The 18770-nt window shown below is 41.8% G+C and overlaps 1 protein-coding gene across 2 annotated transcripts in view; it reads right to left on the bottom strand.

Annotated features, from left to right (window-relative positions):
- The window catches only part of ZC3H12B (zinc finger CCCH-type containing 12B), a 46511-nt gene that overhangs the window by 27150 nt on the left and 591 nt on the right, over nt 1–18770 (bottom strand). For both annotated transcript variants that reach the window (XM_061599028.1, XM_061599027.1), the window contains exon 2: nt 8190–8279. The gene's annotated coding sequence lies outside the window, so the exon portion shown is untranslated. The remainder of the gene's footprint in view (nt 1–8189; nt 8280–18770) is intronic.

Here is an 18770-nt window from a genome sequence, read left to right as displayed (position 1 = left end):
AGAGTTTTTTGGGGGGTGTATTCATGTAGCAATCCTCAGGGACTATGAAAAGTTTACACCGGGCAGTAGCCAACATCATACCTTCCAGGTATTGTGGACTACAATTCCTTGGGTTTTGACAATGCTGGCTGATGTTAATGGGAGTTGCTGTCCACATCTGGAAGACACCACATTGGCTACCCTTGCTATGTCTGTTTTTAAGTAGCCCTAACTTAAATTAACTTTTGCGCTTCCTGAAAGAGAAAGGGGGAGGAGGGAGAGAATCTCTTTCCCCAAGTCTCTTAAGCTCCTACCTCTGTCCAATTTTTCTATGCCTCTCCTCTGGCATCAGGGACAAATGCACGATTCCCACAACGGAACAGAAACAGCATGTCTCTAAAGGATATGGCCATGAATGGTTTGAGAAAAGGAGCATTCTGTGATTCGTGTGGGACAGTGGGGAGAGGGCAAGAAGGAGCTAGCCAAAAGTGTATACTCTTCTAGCCTTAAAATATATTTCCAACTTGAAAGTTTGCCTATGCAGATTTCCTGATCCTTTTGCGAATAGTAGTCATCGCATCAAATTCCCACCTAACACCTATTAGCATGATTACATCCCCTTAAAATATATTTCCATCTTGAGAGTTTGCCTATGCAGATTTCCTACTCCTTTTACAAATGGTAGCCATTGCATCAAATTCCCACATAACACCTATTTGTACGATTACATTCCCTACCACTAACTGACAGATATCCATGCTGCATGGTTCCGAAGTATTAGAAACCTTCCCTTCCAAATCATAATACTGGGAAACACTTGATAACAATTATACAGTCATTCCAGTCTACATGACACAGTACAGAGTAATATAAGCCCCCCCAAAAGGGCAGGATTCTTCCCCAATGAGTCTAACATCTAAATTTCAAATGGGGGAAGACAGGAATGAAAAGTGAGCATATGCGTAATTAGGGTGTGTTCTTGCTGCAGATGGCAGTTGACAGGCTAAGCCAAACGATTTACAGAAAAAGGTGGGCTGTTCAAGGAGAATGGGCAGAGTTGGTTAAGGAAGCAGGAAACTTGTGGGCCAGTGGCAGAGACAGAGCTTCCTATTATTAATCATTTGCCAGGCTAGTCCTCATGATTGTGGCCCCTTTCACTTTGGAAATGAAGCATTATATGGCAGCCTGCAAATGTAATACTAGCACTGGTTACAGAACAGATAAAAGAATTGCTCAGTTTACCCCCTGCTTGCCCCTCCCTCCCACACTGTTTTCTCTATGTGGTATACCTATGTTTAACAATATTCTTTCTCTCTCCCCTTTAGGAACCTCCGGTCCTCAGCCTAATTTCATGAAGGTGGGAGAAGCCCAGAGGAAGAGGAGAGGGAAGGGATGAAACCAAAACAGATGGAACAGTGGAAGGAGAACATGGAAGAAGCCCTCTGCAAGTGATCAGCTGAGACTTCTGTCAAGAACAGTCTGAAGAAATCCCTCCTCCCAAATAGAGCTGCTCGGGTACTAAGATCTGCAGGGGAGGCCCTGCTGGCAGTTCCACCTCTATGTGAAGTTCATGAGGTAAAGATGCATGAGAGGACCTTCTCTGTGGTGGCCCCTGGATTGTGGAATGCCCACTCCTCATCTGGCTTTGTCACTATATACATTTCAATGTCAACTCCATTTTGCACAGGTGTTTGAGAGTGAAAGATATTACAAGGTTTAATTGTACTGAGCTGTACTGTAACTCACCCTAGGATCGCATGGTGAAGAACGTGCTATAAATGCCTATGACAAAATAAAAACCTGTCCTTCCCTTGGAAGCCCACTGGGCAGGAGAAAGAAAGAAAAAGAGTGGTTCCATCCAATGCCAGCATGCAGCCCTAAACAAACTACCCCCAAGGAAATGTAGCCCTCAGGAAAAGGTTCCCCAATCCTGCTTTAGGCAACAGCAAAAACAGATGCAGGGGAACCAGGAGAATAATCTGGTATTATATCAACTGCCCCGTGATAACTTACTCAGAATAACAATAAAAATGACACAGTTAAGTCACTCCATGTTATTACTCCCAATGGCATAATTTTATGTTCTGTAAGTGTGACGTAGTGGTTAAGGTGTTGGACTACGAGCTGGGAGACCACAGTTCGAATCCCCACACAGCCATGAAGCTCACTGGGTGACCTTGGGCAAGTCACTGCCTCTCAACCTCAGAGGGAGGCAATGGTAAACCCCCTCTGAATACCGCTTGCCATGAAAACCCTATTCATAGGGTCGCCATAAGTCCAGACCGACTTGCAGGCAGTCCATTTACATTTAAGCACAGACAGTAGTAACATACGGAATCTACAATTATTTGGGCCTGGAAAAAGTTTCCACAGAGAAACAAAACATTTTAGGGGATTGGTTGCCTTAATGTTTTAAGAGGTTGAGACAATTATTAAAGCTTCCACTAATTTTCCATCAATTAACTAACAGAACCCATGGAGGAGACTCTTTAGACTTTTGCAACAATTCTTTTTTTAAAAAAATCAGTGGTTAGATGCGTCTTTCCACAAGATATTCTTCATTTGTGAGCCCCTGCTACTCACTTGCTCTGCCCACCCAAGTAGCAGAGGTACCATCAGGTACATTAATGGCCTACATTTGGTCCATCCTTTGCCAAATTGTCTTTGTCAAAGGCAATTTCTTGGATTGTCTTTGGAGTCTTGTGCAACATAAGAATGATGTTGCTGTTGCAGCAATGGGCCCTTTGCTAGTCTTGTAGACCAAGGAAAGAGCTGACCTTGCCACTCTCTGGAGCCAGCTCTGATGTCAAGAATCATAAAGCTGGATTAGAGAGGCTCCATATACATGGAGGGCTCAAGCCTTTCACAGGACAGTTAGGGGCACACAATTGTGCAAGTTTGGTTATACTTTTTGTTTTCAACCTTAGTGCTGTCTGACTAGTATTAAACTGTGTGCTATCATTCTGGCTGAAGGATGGAAAGGAGGAAGTTACCAGATGATGCACCAGAGCTTGAGAAGCTAACCAAAACCCAACAGGCAAGCTCTGGTCATGAACAAGATCTGAACACCGTAAGTAGTTCCAGCTCAGCCTGACAGAACAATGGAGACTGTTCTAAGCCACCCCAGGTTTTCACACTCGTTCAGTATGCTCTTGACAAAATATTTAGTTGCTAGCTAAGGGTCCAATATGCAGGTTGAAGGGAAGAATACAGATATTTCCCGTCCTTTCCCTACCCTACTTCCCAATCTCTCATCCATCACCAAAGCCCCTGCCACAGACCAAGATAAGTCTGCTTTCCCCTCCCTCCCAAACCTGGCCTTGCCCACCATTCCTCATCCTCTAGGTCTTGAGGAAGAGGTTAGGAATAAGTCCCATCAAGGCTTAAAACAATCCCCTGCTATTATTTATTTATTGGCCTGGACAAATAGAGATCTTCCCTTTGCTGACCCATTAAAATTGTCTCCTTCTGCAGCTTAAACTGTGAAGTGAGAACTAGATGTGATCAACTTTGGCGTTATCTGCAGCATATCTACCTCTTTCATGTGCCACCAAGAAATACTTTAAGTTTTACCCCTCCATTTTAACAGATACTGCTATATATCATTTGTTAATACTAAATTAAGTAGCATTTTAAAAATGCATATAAACACCACCAAAACTACTACTTGGAAATGGGTTGGCTTTTTGTCCATCCATAGGTAACAGAATAAAATACGGTAAGAGACAGTACTAAAAATAAAATCACATCCAATCATGCAAAATGTCATAACTTTAAACCTCGGTCCAGTAACAGTCTTCCTTGTATAAAATGCATATCTGAATAGCAATTTAAGGAGAGAGAAAGAAACAGTACTACAACCTTCCAATTTGTAACATGAAAACATCTCACTCAGAAGGGGAAACTTTGCACTACAGCTTTAAACGTTTAAGCCTCTGATGCCCATTGCTTAGCAACCGGGCATCCTTACCTAAACACGGCTTTTCAGCAGAGTCACGACTGACTGGTGGGGCTGATAATGCAATTCTGAGAGAACAAGTGTTCCAGAAGTACTTGAATTCTGTTCACATAGTGCTGTATTTCAAGTATCAATACAACTTTCTGTGAAATGAAATAAAAAATTGCTTTCCCAGTAATTATATACTACAACAGGATTATAACAGGATGAAAAATAATAATTTTTCAATTGCACATTTTCAGTTCCAGTTTTTAAAAAGTATTAAGGCACACAAAGCAGTTAATCATTGTTCTCAACACAGTTTTGTCCTGATATAGCCAGCATGCATCTCAGAAGCCATTTTTATGAAGGCATCAACAGGAATTTTCCAGTTACAAGTTCAGAGAAGCCAATTTCTGTTCCCAAAGGAACCAAAAACAAGGAAAAGGAAAGAATGTGGATACAAGTTATTTGCAGGGAAAAACTATCTATTAAATGAAAGGTTTGGAATGTCACTCAACAATAGAAGACCATAACCAAATTCATGTGTTATTGGAATGGCACTGCTTGCATCCCTTTGGATGGATCCCACATCACTGCCATAATGTGTGAAGGCTGGAATGATGCAAGACAGGAATGGGAAGCCTGTGGCCTTCTAGATGCTACTATACTACAAAGCCATCATCCCTAACCGCTGGCTATGTTGACTGGGCTGAAGGAAGCTGACATCTAACAACATCTGAGCTCCTGTCAGAAAAAGCCAAACAAAATGGTGTTCCTGCCCCTTTCTGAAGATGCCAGTGGCATTATCGCCATATATATGTATCAAGTAGCGGCCGGAACTGCCAGAGCAAGGGCTCTACTGACTGAAACTGAAAGCACAGAGAGCCCCTCACCAGCAGCAATAGCAAAACGTAACTGAAAATGCTGAACCTCTGAGGGGTGATCAGGCTGCATTCACAAGAACCACCACCAACCACTAGCTCCAGCAGGAGTGATTAGCTAAAACAGCCAAGGCCCCCTCAAGGAGGGGGAAAGGACAGCCAAAAATGCATGAGGCGGACCCCCTGCAGCCACCCGCAATTCAAAAAAGCCCTTCAAACTCTCTTCCCTCACACACACGCATATTTTCACGCAGACCAGGAAAACAAATAAAACAAAAAGGTAAGGAAAGTCATGCACACGCCAAGCAAAAGAGGGAGAGGAGAATAAACACTCACAGTTAGCAGAAATATCTATACATAAATATGGGTCGTATAGAACACTAAAGGACCCTACTGTGAACGACCACAGGCGGGGTCAAACCTGAGGGCGGGACGACTCCTCCCCCTGGAGAGGAGGCAAAGGATTATGGACCCTGCCTGTCAGTCCAGTGGGAGACATCATCCCTGTCACAGAACGTCCTCCACTGCCACCAGACAAACCACATATTGCCCACCCCTGCTGTAAGAGAACAGTCACGCAGCGTGGACAACCTATCCTGGGGCAGCAATGGTGGTAAGGATGTACCATGGGTACCACCTATGCAACAACCTGTCCCACATCACTCCATCTCTCAAATGTTATTGGAGTGACACAAGACTGAGCCAGAGAACTGGCAACCTCTTTTCAGACAGAAAAAGAGCAGAGTTGATTAAATATAAGAACTTTAATCAACCATCTGCAATACAAAAGTCAAAACATTTCATTTCAGATAATTGTTATTCTCTCACAGATATCTAAGCTTTTCCCATTACAAGATTTGGCCTTAAATATTACTGTCATATTATTGTTGTTATTACTATTAATAGGAGAAAGATCACTCAGCCCCAGGAAAATGGGCAGCATTCATCAAGGGAATACATACAAAAGGAATTCCTATAGGCTTTTTTGGGCAGGGATTGTTGCTTTGCATTAATGAACCAATCCTTAGGGCCACACAAGCCTATGGCTGTTTTCCCCCACTGTAACCCTCAAGAATGTTGCAAGAACTTTTACGCTCTCCAAAAGAGAAAGGGATCTCTTTTCTCAATCTAATTATATTACACACCTACCTTCTCCAATTTTTACATATTTGTCATCAGATGACAGATTCTGTCAAATGATTCTCAGCGAACAGAAACAGTGCATGCCTAAAGGATGAGGCAATGGTTTGAGAAAAGGGGCATTCTGTGACTTATATGGGGTACTGGAAGGTGCTAGCCAGGGGCAGCTACTCTCCTAGCCCTAAAAAAAATACTTTCACCATGCAAGTTTTCCTATGATGATTTCCTACTTCCTTCCACTATAGGTAGCACACCTATTTGCATGATTCAAACCCCTAGCACTAAATGAGTAACTGCTGCACATTCCATGCTGCATGGCTCAATGAGTATTTGAAATTTTAAAAAATGAGACACTCCTAATATTTGCACACCAACTTCAGTGGACGTGATGCAACAGAGAGAAAAATGAAAAAGACAGTTTTGTTTGATTTATTAAATGTGTTAAATTGTCTAGTGTCAATAACAAATAGCATAATCCCTCTATCTACTATAGAATAGTAGAGTTGGAAGGGGCCTAATAAGTCCAGCCCCCTGGTAAATGCAGGAATACAAATTAAAGCATACCCAACAGGTGGCTGTCCAGCTGCCTCTTGAATGACTCCAGTGCTGGAGAGCCCACCACTTCCTCTGTAATTGGTTCCATTGTCATGCCGCTCTAACAGAACATTTTTCCTGATATTCAGTTGAAATTTGGCTTCCTGTATCTTGAGCCCATATATCATGTCCTGCATTCTGGGATGATCAAGAAAAGATCCTGGCTCTCCTCTGTGTGACAACCTTTCAAGTTTTTGAAGAGCACTATGATATCTCCCCCTCAGACTTCTCATCTCAAGGCTAAACACGAATTTAGCATGTTCCTTAAGCACAAATAAATGGTAATATATGGAAACGACATTAATTTTTGTCCATTAGACAAAAGAAATTCAAGGATACAAGTGCACTGGCAGACTATGAAGGTTCCAATGGAAGGATGGGTAACGTTGATCCCCAGAGACCATTTTTGTCTGTGGTGTCAGCACAAGCGTGCTTGACAATACCAAAGGCTCTTCAGCCAAAAAACATTTATTCAGAGGCAGAGTTTTTCTGAGCGGTGTACCCTGACTCCTTCCCCATCCCTATTGAGTACAACACAATTTCTGGGGTATATTTGGACCCAAGTGGTTTTTTGTTTGCAGAAAGAAAACAGTAAGAGGCAACTGGCTGAAATTTGGGGATGTTTTACAGGTAACAGCTTGTAATAATGTCCTAGAACAGCGTTTCCCAACTAGTGGGCCACCAGATGTTGTTGGACCACAATTCCCATCTTTCCTGACCATTGGCAATGCTGGCTGAGGCTGATGGGAGTTGTGGTCTAACAACATCTGGTGGCCCACTAGTTGGGAAACGCTGTCCTAGAAGGACAAGCCTGCAGATCTACCCATGTGTAAAATTATACAACGAAAAGTGCACTTGAGGCAAAAAATTGCCCCTGGGGCTTTTTTCTGGGGCATATTTGGATCCCAGGTGGGGGGTTTTTTGTTTCCAGAAGGAAAAAGGTAAGTGGTAACCGGCTGAAATTTGGGGATGTTATAGAGGTTAAAATTTGTGACAATGTCATCGAAGGACATCCCTATAGGCCTACTTATATGTAAATTACACCATGAAAAGTGTGCCTGAGGTCAAAATATACCCCAGAAGTTTGCATGAAGGGCTACATTGATACAAACTTTCTCATGACACCCTTGCATAATTGCTAGACAGATATCAAGAAATATATTGAACGCATCAAGCTTGCCATAAATAAATTTACACTATGTGAGTCAACACAACATTTCAAGCAGCAAGGTGGTGGGTGCACATGGAAAGAAACTTAGTTTTGAGTAAACATCCCAGCTGGAGTGTCTACTAACAGATAAAAAAAATAGCTTTTCCTATAAACTGATTTAGGTTTTGCTCACACCTGCCTTGGAGTTTCTTTCTTTATTATTTATTTATTTATTATTTGATTTACATCCCGCCCTTCCTCCCAGTAGGAGCCTAGGGTGGCAAACTAAAAACATGTTAAATCATCATAAAAGCAGACTTTAAAATATATGAAAACAAAACATCTTTAAAAACATTTTTAAGTGTTAAAAACATCTTTTTTTAAAAAAAAAAGAAAAGGTTTAAAAACATATTAAAAAGCAATTCCAACACAGACACAGACTGGAGTTAACAATCAAATAACATTAAGACATTGTATATTACCCAACGGCAAGAATTTTACTTACAGTTAAAGCTGGTCTCTTATACTTCTTAAAATGCCAAAATGATATCTTGGATCTCTAAACTTCGGTCTAACATGACAGCTACCAACATTCCTAGTTTAAAAAAGAAAGAACGTAAGTTTCAAAAATACAGGTTTGAATACCCCAAATAGCAGATGTTAGTAAAAGAATATATTTAGATTTGCTTTCAAATACTTCTCTAAGAAAATATTTCAGCCCACTTGATTGCACAGTAAATGTTACATAGGCACAAGGACAGAAAACTCTAACTAGATACTGTATGATACTATGTCGAGGTCATTAGCCCATCGCCCATGGCTGCTATAGCACCTGCAAAGGCCTTCAGGTGTGCCCCCAGCAGGTAGCCCAGTTCTTGTCTTCAAAAACAGCAAAAGGGAGGAACCTGGGAACTACAGACCGGTCAGCATGATATCAATCCCTGGGGAAATTCTGCAGCAGATTATAATGTGGTCGAACAGTAAGCACCTTGAAAACAATGTAGTGATTACTAAAAGCCAACATACCGGACTATTCTCTCATTTTTTTGATCAAGTAACCTCCCTGGTAGACTGTAGGAATGCTGTGGACATAATATATCTTGACTTCAACACAGCTTTTGACAAAGTGTCCCATGATATTCTGATTAACAAGCTAGCTAAATGTGGGCTGGATGGAGCAACTATCAGGTGGATCCACAGTTGGCTCCAGAATCGTACTCAAAGAGTGCTTATCAATGGTTCCTTCTCAAACTAGGAGGAGGTAACAAGTAGGGTATCACAGGGCTCGGTCCTGGACCCAGTGCTCTTCAACATTTTCTTTAATGACATGAATGAAGAGGAGGTGCAGGGAATGCTTATCAAATTCACAGATGATACAAAATTGGGAGGGATAGCTAATGACCTGGAAGACACAAACAAGATTCAAAGTGATCTTGATAAGCTGGAGCACTGGGCCGAAAACAACAGAATAAAATTTAACAGGGATAAGTGCAAAGTTTTACACCTAGGAAATGTAATTCTTCTGTAATTCAGCCACCTCAACCGAGTCCAAGTTAGTTATTGTGACAAACCTTGTAAGCTGTACAGACTTTGATGAGATTTAGTCCAAACCAACCACAGCTGGAACAGGCCACTATTAACTAAGGAAAACTCAAAGACGTTTCTGCAAGACTTTTTGGGGGAGGGGGATTTTATATTCTCATCCTCAAGCTATTCAAACACAACAGGCATAGTAGAAGGTTTTAACTGCTTGTTTTCCTTTGTGGAGTAAAAGACTGTGCTCTTTTACAGTCTACTGTGAATTGCTTGAGAGTTTTTTAGATTACGCAGGCAAAACGTTTATAAACAACACCTCCACACAACAACAAACCATATGAATTGTAACATAGGACAAAACTCCTCAGGTAATGCCTGCTCATAGCAATTTGCATTCATTTTTACTAAGAGGCATGTCTCTTTCAGCAGGACTCTCAGACTAAGGTAGTTTTTTAAAGTGTATTTAGCTTTAGATGACTTTTTTATCAGCTGCAGATTCTTCTTCTCCCACAGCCACCTCCACAGCAGAACAATAAAAATATGTGACTTAGCACTACCTTAATAGAACCACAGCAAGACTGACAATGAGTCAGTTGCTGTTAAACGAGTTACAGAAAATGCTCCATTATATACAAATACTGGCAAGGCTGTCATTCAGGATGCAACTTTATGGAAGCATGGAAAGATTGTATGGAAGAACTCATTGTGTGATTCCACCACAGTACAAATAAATAAAGGTTCTAATAGATGGTAAATGTCATCAGAATCACTGGGAGCCATTTCACACAAATGACTTGCCATGTTAGCAGTCTCCACACAGTCTTTCGATTTTTATGTCCATGCACCAGTAAAGCCAATTGCTTCAGTACCCTAAGAACATAACTTGGCAGACAAATGCATATAATTTATTCTGGTAAATTCAGTTGCTCAATCCTAGTAAGGGAGATGCCCACATGGAACCAGCCTTCCACATGCAGAGGTGTCAGGTTCCAGCCAGGCGAGTCCTCATCAGGGGAATCCTCATCTGAGGGTGAGGAGCCAGGGTCCTATGAAGAAAATTTGGCCTCTGACAGCGAAGCTGAACAGCCCCGAGCCCAAGGGAGAGGCATTGCCTCAAACGCCAGATGGAGACCCGGCCACCCAGAGGAGTGCCCGACTGTAGGCCTGGACTCCTCGAGAGTAAAGTTCTGCCTGCAGGGGATTGATGGGAGCTAGCTGAGGTTGGGGTATGGTTCAGCAGCTCCAGTATAAAAAACCCAGTGCTATGATGGAAGAGTTGCTGGAACAACATCTGTACTCCAGCCCTGTCTGCGGACTGACCGCTGACACCAAACCCAAGCTTGGACTACTCTGGACCTGACTTTTGCCTTGCCCCTGGCCTGCGCTGCTTATGGACTGATTGGCTTCTGACCCTGGACTGCTCTGACTCTGCTTTGTGCCTGACCCCTTTGTTGTTGTGGTAGACTCTGGACTATAACTTCAGACTGCACCTGGATACTGCCCCTGTGCTGCCCCCACTTGTGGTTCTGCTGGGAAGTCTCTTGCCTCTTTAGGATCCTTGTGAAAACAGGACAAGTGACATCTGGATGGAGATCCACATCACTATGTTCATCTGAGCCTGACTGAACTGGCTAGATTCATGTGATGTAGACTACAATATGCATTCCCATTCAGGGCTACTAGTTGTAACAGGCCAATGCTTCAGGTTTAAATTGCTACAGATGTAAAGTTTGTTTATTTATTTAATTATATGATTTGTATCCTGCCCTTCCTCCCAGTAGGGGCCCAGGACGGCAAACAAAAGCACTAAAGCACTTTAAAACATGATAAAAACAAACAAAACATCCTTAAAAACATATTAAAACAAAACTTCTTTAAAAACATCTTTTTTTAAAAAAGGGTTTTAAAACAAAAGCAATTCCAACACAGACGCAGACTGGGATAAGGTCCCTACTTAAAAGGCTCATCCTGCAGTTACCAGTCACCTACAGACAAAACAATTCTGACTAAATAGTTCTCCAGACATCATGCTAGAAAAGCTATTCTGTGACACAAGAATTGTACGGGCAAACAATGAAACCATACATGCAAGGTAGGGTGCTTTCCTGCGCAACACTTTACCAACTCAACCATTAAAGCTGCCACGTTTATAGCCAGAAGACGGGAAACTACTGGCAATGTAGGGTATAAATTACAGAGGAAATTCAGTCACTGGAATGTCTTAAAGAGCTAGTTGGAAGTGTTGAATTTCAAGACTAGGGCACGGAGCTGATGGTGTAGCACTGAAAAGTAGCTTTCAGTTCAAGTTCTGCAATGTCAGAACTTTGGTGAGAAGCTACTCCAAACGTTACTTAAATACAGCAAAAATACAATTATAGAATCCATTTACCAGATCACTGGGTTGTATTTGACCTAATTGTGAATGACTCCAAACTCCTCTCACCAATTCTTCCAGATGACAATGTGCCATAAGAATGGATTAGGAGGGTACAAAACAACAGATGTAAACAAAGGCATGAAAAAGGGGGAAGGAAAATGGTTCCCAGTCAACCAAAACTAGACTGTGCTGTGCATACTGTAATCTGGATGCTTGAATTGTTCATCTTGAGCACAAACTAATCTGAATGCCAATTTGGGCTAAGTAGGTTTGTGCAAAACTATAATTTGTACTCATGACAAACAATCCACAAAACTAGCACACACCACATACAGTGCAAGCTAGTGAGCTTGCTCAAGAGTAGAAATGTAGCATCTTTAAAGATACATAAGTATTTAGGTTAAGCTTCGGTCAACACTAAGTATTATAGTTGGAGTTCATTTCTTTACATTGCTGTATCTATGTAAAACATTTTGCCCTGCAGCACTTTTGGATAACTGCATGCAACAGTGTCTATATTTCCTGAGGAGTGCCCTGTTGGTTCACAGGGCTCTCCTCCAAGTTGAACCAAGTCCTAGCAGCCCATTTCCTACAGTGGCCAGCCAGGTGCTTCTGGGAAGCCCATAAGCAAGGAATGAAGGCCATAATATTCCTTTGCTCTTTGTTCCTGGCATCTGATATGCAGGGTATGTTGCCTCTTAACGTGGAGGTTTAATTTCACTATCATAGCCTTGCTTCTAAATGCTTGCTGCCGCTAAGGATATAATTGAAATGCATAACATCATTTTTGAGCAATAGTCATGCTGGCTGGGGCTGATGGGAGTTGCAGTCGCAAACATCGAGTTGGGGAAAGCTATTTGAGCATGGCTGAACGATTAAGGCTGCAATCCTAAGCACACTACTAGGGAGCAAGTCCCACTGAACTTAGCTGGAATTATCTGATTGTATGGAAGGAAAAACGTAGAACGGCCTGCAAATGAAGTAACAGTACACAGAGCACCAATTCTACTTTGGCAACTAATCAGAATGAAGTTTCGAATATTACAAGACAACAAACGTTTTTCTTTGCAACAATCGCCTGATGCTGCTCTTTTATCCATGGTGCTTGCTCCTTGCCCTTCTCCCACTCACACACAAATTCCCCCAGGACATCTCTTGCAAGCATTTGATGTATTGTCACAACCATGGTCAGCGTTAAATCCTAGTTAATACCAATTCTGGTTGCCATGGTTGATCCCAAAAAGGAAAGGGAAACTTGGGCAGAGAGGTGCACAAGCCAGCTCCTTAGTCATTTAAGCATTATAAAGAGACTGCATCGAAACTTCAGTACCAGGCCCATATACCACTTTAAACTATCCTTCTATGTGTTACTTAACTTCCTGATGTATCAATTTGTTCTTTTTGGCTGCAATAAACTTCCCACTGGGAAGTTTCCACTAGGGCCAATTGTAAACCTTACACTGATTTTAATGGCTATGAGCTGCAGCATTACAAAATAAGCAGAAATTATCCACATTAAACTTGATATAGAGTTTATAAGCTGCTCTATTTTGTAACACAAAATATTCTAAGTGTTGTTCTAAATTACGAAACTACCCTAACAGAAACAAGTCAATACAAAATTGAATATAATCAACTTTTATTATAAATATTATCAGTAATGTAAACCTAAAAGAAACAGATATGCATACAAAAAAGAGTTTCTATTTTTTTATTCTGCATGACAGGTTGTACTTTTAAGAAACATAAAATTGTCATAGGTGTAAGAATAAGGGCTAGCCATCCATACTGCATTTACAAATAAATCTATATATTTAACATTGCAACCCAACCCCTGGACAGCAGAAGTGGGGCCTAATGGAACAATGTAGCCACCAATGCATCCACAACCACATTGCTCACGTTGGGGGAGGAAGCAAAGTCTTTATCGCTACGCAATCTCCCAGGCTCACAAAGAGGCCCCAGATTGGCCCATTGCCGTCACATGACAGCAGCAGGGCCAGCTCATGATCTACCTCTACTCTGCCCCTGAAGTGCCCCATTTTGGGGGTTTCCACTGGCTACCAACAGCAAGAACACCACAGGCTTCTCCCCACTATTTGGGCAGGCACAGTGAGGCATTCCTCAGCTGCAGAGCTCTCCCACCAGCAGATCACAGTGAGATTTAAAGAAACTGTTCTCTTTAAATCAGTGCCAGCTATCAGATGTTTAGATTTATTTACACATCCAGATACAAATACATAAAAAGTAATTATCTACAGAAGCTGTGTTGCATCTATGCAGACAGAGGAGCCCTTAAGTTTGGAGTTAATTTCATATTCGGCTGAGAAACTCCTATGCAATATGCACTCTTGTATACACAAACACAGTTCCAAAAGTTGACTTGCAAGTCACAGGAGTGGTGCCAAGATCTAAGACAGCTCCTCACCTGAGGCAGACACTCAATTCACCAACCTGCATAACACCTACCTCTGCATGGGCATAGCTGAGAGACATTCTTTTGTGCATTAGTGAGTATGGTGCCCACAAGGAGAATCCTTAGGCATAGCACTAAGGCACCTGAGGAGACTGCCAGTAACTCACTTTCTCTAAGGAGAGACAGAAAACAAGGATCTTAGGGCAGACCCACCATTTACAAACAATGTGGGAATCAATCCATTAATAGGGAGACATCTCTCAGGGTATTTTTAATGTGTAATAAGTTTACATTGTGATGTAGTGTTGCAGGTCAGTCTAGGAACAGGAAAATCCAGGTTCAAATGCCCACATTGCTCAACGACTGTCCTTCAGCCAGCCACTATCTCTCTGCCAAACTTAGCTCACAGGGATGTTGTAAGAATAATACAGCAGAGCGGACCATAAACACTGCCTTAAGCTCCCTGGAGGAAAGGCAGAATGCAATCAAGCAATACCTTTGCATCAATAATAAATAATACATATCCAGACAGGATGTGGGGGGGACAGAAAGGAAAAGAGAAGAGACACATCCTCACAATGGGCAATACAATTAGGAACACAGAAAAGCGAGTATCATGGGTATTTTGAGTGCACGGGTGGTCTGTCTGCATGGGGTAAGGATGGCAAATACAAAAGAGTCATACAAGAGTTGTGCTTCTAGTAGCCATGTGAACTAACAGCATTGGAAAATGTAGCTGAAAGGCTCTGGAAGTCAAGTATAGGAGGCTGAAATCCAAGGTCACCCAAAGCAGCACTTTTTGGAAATGCTATCCATTCCACACCAGGACTTCAACACAAAGAGAGAGAGTTTTGCAAGGAAATGTTTAGATCAGGCTTCTAAAAACTAGTGCCCTCCAGCTCCCATCAGTCCCAGCCAGCACAAGTTGGGGAGGCTGATTTAGATGTTCCAGGTGCTAGGGAAATTTGGGGTGGGGGTGAACCTTTATAAAATTGATGGGCTTAATCTAAACTGCAAAGGAGCAGGATAACTGGCACTTTAAACCAAAAAGGTCACAGAGCAGAGCAGCTTTTAAGCTAATGCATGCAGGACAGAGAACAAGAGAGAAGTTGAGAACCATCCATACAATTTGAAATGACTCATCATGGTATAACTGATTCAAGACTCAAGTGGGGCAGGAGGGGAAAGTACACGTTGTCAAAGTTGCACAAACTATCATCAGTCAAGGAAAGGGCAGCCAAAAAGACATTTACAGAGAGAGAGAAATAGAAAAGTATTTATATATGCTAATACTAGAATCCCAAAAGCTAAACAGGTGAACTGGAATGCTTGTATTAAAAAAAAATCCATTTATGTCCCGCCCTTCCTCCCAGTAGGAACCCAGGGTGGCAAACAAAAATACTAAAAACACTCTAAAACATCTTAAAAACAGATTTTGATATATTTTCTAAAAATCATCTTTAAAAACCTATTAAAACAAAACATCTTTAAAAACATCCTTTTAAAAAAGCTTTAAAACATCTTTTAAAAAAAGGTTTTAAAACATCTTAAAAAGCAATTCCAACACAGATGCAGACGGGATAAGGTCTCTACTTAAAAGGGTTGTTGAAAGAGGAAGGACTTCAGTAGGTGCCGAAAAGATAACAGAGGTGGTGCCTGTCTAATATTCGAGGGGAGGAAATTCCAAAGTGTCAGTGCCACAACACAAAAAGTCTGCTTCCTATGTTGTGTGGAGCGGACCTCCTGATAAGATGGTATCTGCAGGAGGCCCTCACCTGTAAAGTGATCAACTGGGTATATAAGGGATAAGACAGTCTTTCAGGTATCCTGGTCCCAAATACACAACAAATATATCAGACAGCTGGTGAGATGGTGAAAATAAACAACATGCACTTATCACTGCATGTGAAATCTATACAGCAGACAGTGTAGATTATATTTGAGGAGTTGGTTCTTTGCATGTCAAAGGACAAAGAATCATTAGAAACCTTAAAGGGGTACCAATTTATTCAAGAAGGCAAGATCCCAAGCACAATATGAAGAGTTCCAAAAGGATTCTCAAGTGGATGAGTGGGCAATACAATGACTGATAAGTCACAACACAAAAACATGTAAAGTTATTCAAATTGGGACAAACAAACAAAAAATATGAAACATACCCCTCCCTTAATTCACTCCACCCCTAGACAAGTAATCTTTGAGCTGTGGTTGAGAGCTTACTGTAAATATAACTCCGTATGCTCCCGCGAGAGCCAGTGTGGTATAGTTGTTAAGGTGTTGGACTACAACCTGGGAGACCAGGGTTCAAATCCCCACATAGCCATGAAGCTCACTGAGTGACCTTGGGCCAGTCACTGCCTCTCAGCCTCATGAAAACCCTATTCATAGGGTTACCGTAAATTGGAATCGACTTGAAGGCAGTACATTTTCATTTATGCTCCCTTACCGAAAAAGGCAAGCTCTTTATTTGGAATAGTTAGGGAAGCAACTGAAAACAAAATGAATAGCATCACAACATCTTTATAGAAATCTACACTGGAAATACTGTGCACTGGTCACCCCATCTCGGAAAGGTCAGTGTAGGACTGAAATGATCAAAGGATTCAGGTTGAAGCAAGTTCCTCAAAAGGAAAGACAAGCGTGTGGAACTTGGTTTGGAAAGAAAGGGAGACCTATCATGGAGGTTAGTAAAAATTATGAATGGAGACAAGATTTTTTTCTCATTCTCCCATAATTCTAAAATCCAGCACTGTTCAATGAAGACATCTGGCAATACCATCAGGACTGACAAAATATAAGATTTATTTCCAGAATTTAACTGATTAGATTCATTACTCCAGGATGAAGTAATGTCACAAGATGTGATGATAAGACCACTAGTTTACATGGCTTTAAAACATTAAACAAATGCATGGATGATAGGTATCTTGACTCATAGCTGTTGAATAGATCTAAATAGACACCCCATGTAGAAGCAGCATATTTTAAGACTACAGTATGTTAGGGACAAACAAGGGGAAGATTGCTGCCTTTATGGCTTGTAAGCTTCCAAAAGACATATGATTGGCTGCTATTACAAATATTATGTTGGACTATCACTAGATCATCCAAGAGGTTTCTTTGCATGTTTTAAAGAGCCATCAGAGGTGCTGCTTAGTTATAGGCCAATATGTGGGCAGTCAATACAAGAGCTGAATAAGATCCAGGTTTCATCAAGCCAGATCAAAGTTCCATCAAGCCAAATCAAAGTTCCATCAGTCACAGCTTCTGGGACAATTGTAGACAGGAGACAAAGGTGGTATCCTTCCTCTGTTGCTTGTCCATCTGTGACTGCAATCCTAATCCCATTTACCTAAGAGTAAACCCAATGAATTCAATTTGACTTCCAGGTAGACATGGTTAGGATTGTAGTGTAAACCGGTGGCTATCATTACATTCCTCAGTTAAGCATGTCTGTGAAACACCAGTTACTCAACAGTCCTGAAGGATCAAGGCAAAAACCCATCTAATGCACACCTTGTTTTCCATAGAAAGCAAACAGACATTTTCAGGAAGACTGTAGGATGAATGGATCACACACACACAAACACACATATCTTTTAGAGAAATACTACCTATGAACTAGGAGATTCTGCATAGCTGTGACAGCTAATAGCTGCACATAAGCCCTATTCGTGCATTAGAATCATAGATATGAGACCTTGGACATAATATGGTCCAGCGTTCTTCAACCTTGGGTCCTCAGATATTGTTGACTTACAACTCCATTCCTGATCACTGGCAAAAATTGATGGACATTATGCAGACCCACACTATCAGGGGACCCAAAGTTGATGAATATCCATCTAGTCCAACCTCCTACTCCAATGCAGGATGCAACTACAACATCCCTGACAGATAGCCATCCAGCCTCTGCTTAAATACCTTCAGCAGAGTCCACCACCTCCTGAGACAGTCTGTTACTGTTGAACAACTCTTACCATCCATTTGTCAGCAGAAATCTGCTTTTTTGCAATTTCCACCCATTAATCTGTCCAATCCATTTTTAAAAGCCATTTTAAGCCCCAGAAATATCTGGAATTCTCACCCCTCCATTAAATATTTCAATTCCATCCAGTCATCACGTGGCCTCTACAACTAAGAACCTGCACCTATGCTTCCTCCCAATCCAGTCTTTGCAAACCCATCTAAAACCCTGGAGAGCCACTCCCAGGCAGTGCAGTGAGCTAAATGGACTAATAGTCTGACTCAGTATAAGGCAGCTTTCCTGAGTTGCTATAAACCGCCTTTCCCTTTAAAAAACATTCCCCAGGCGGTTAACACCAAAATACTTACTAATAAAATTAAAAGGGGTAGGGAAAGAAAGAGAGTCAGACAGTTCATAGAAGGCAGATATCTATCAATATAAAAATAAATAAGAGACCTATCCGTATAAAAATTAATAAGCAAGCAGTAATACTGTGAAATACAATCAAATGCGAGCAGAAGAGTCCCCAGCCCCTTCAAAGGGGGGGAAATGCCATTCTAAATCCCCAGAAGCAACATGTGGCAACCAGGCAGCAAGATACACTGCCCCTGCCGCGGGAAACTCTCCTAGGCAGTAACGAACCTCGACGCCCTTCCTGGGACTGCCGTGGAGAAGGTTAAGGAAGGGGAGGCAGCATCCCTCTTTCCTCCTTCCCCCAGGCAGGCAGGGAGGCCTCGGATGCCCTCCACCCGCTCCGCCGCCCAGAGCCCCGCGTTCCCGCTCCTCCTCA

The sequence above is a fragment of the Rhineura floridana genome, chromosome 16 (genome assembly GCF_030035675.1).
Source record: "Rhineura floridana isolate rRhiFlo1 chromosome 16, rRhiFlo1.hap2, whole genome shotgun sequence".
Lineage (NCBI taxonomy): Eukaryota > Metazoa > Chordata > Lepidosauria > Squamata > Rhineuridae > Rhineura > Rhineura floridana.
The sequence above is the reverse complement of the archived record's forward strand: the minus strand, read 5'-3'. Positions and strand labels throughout refer to the sequence as shown.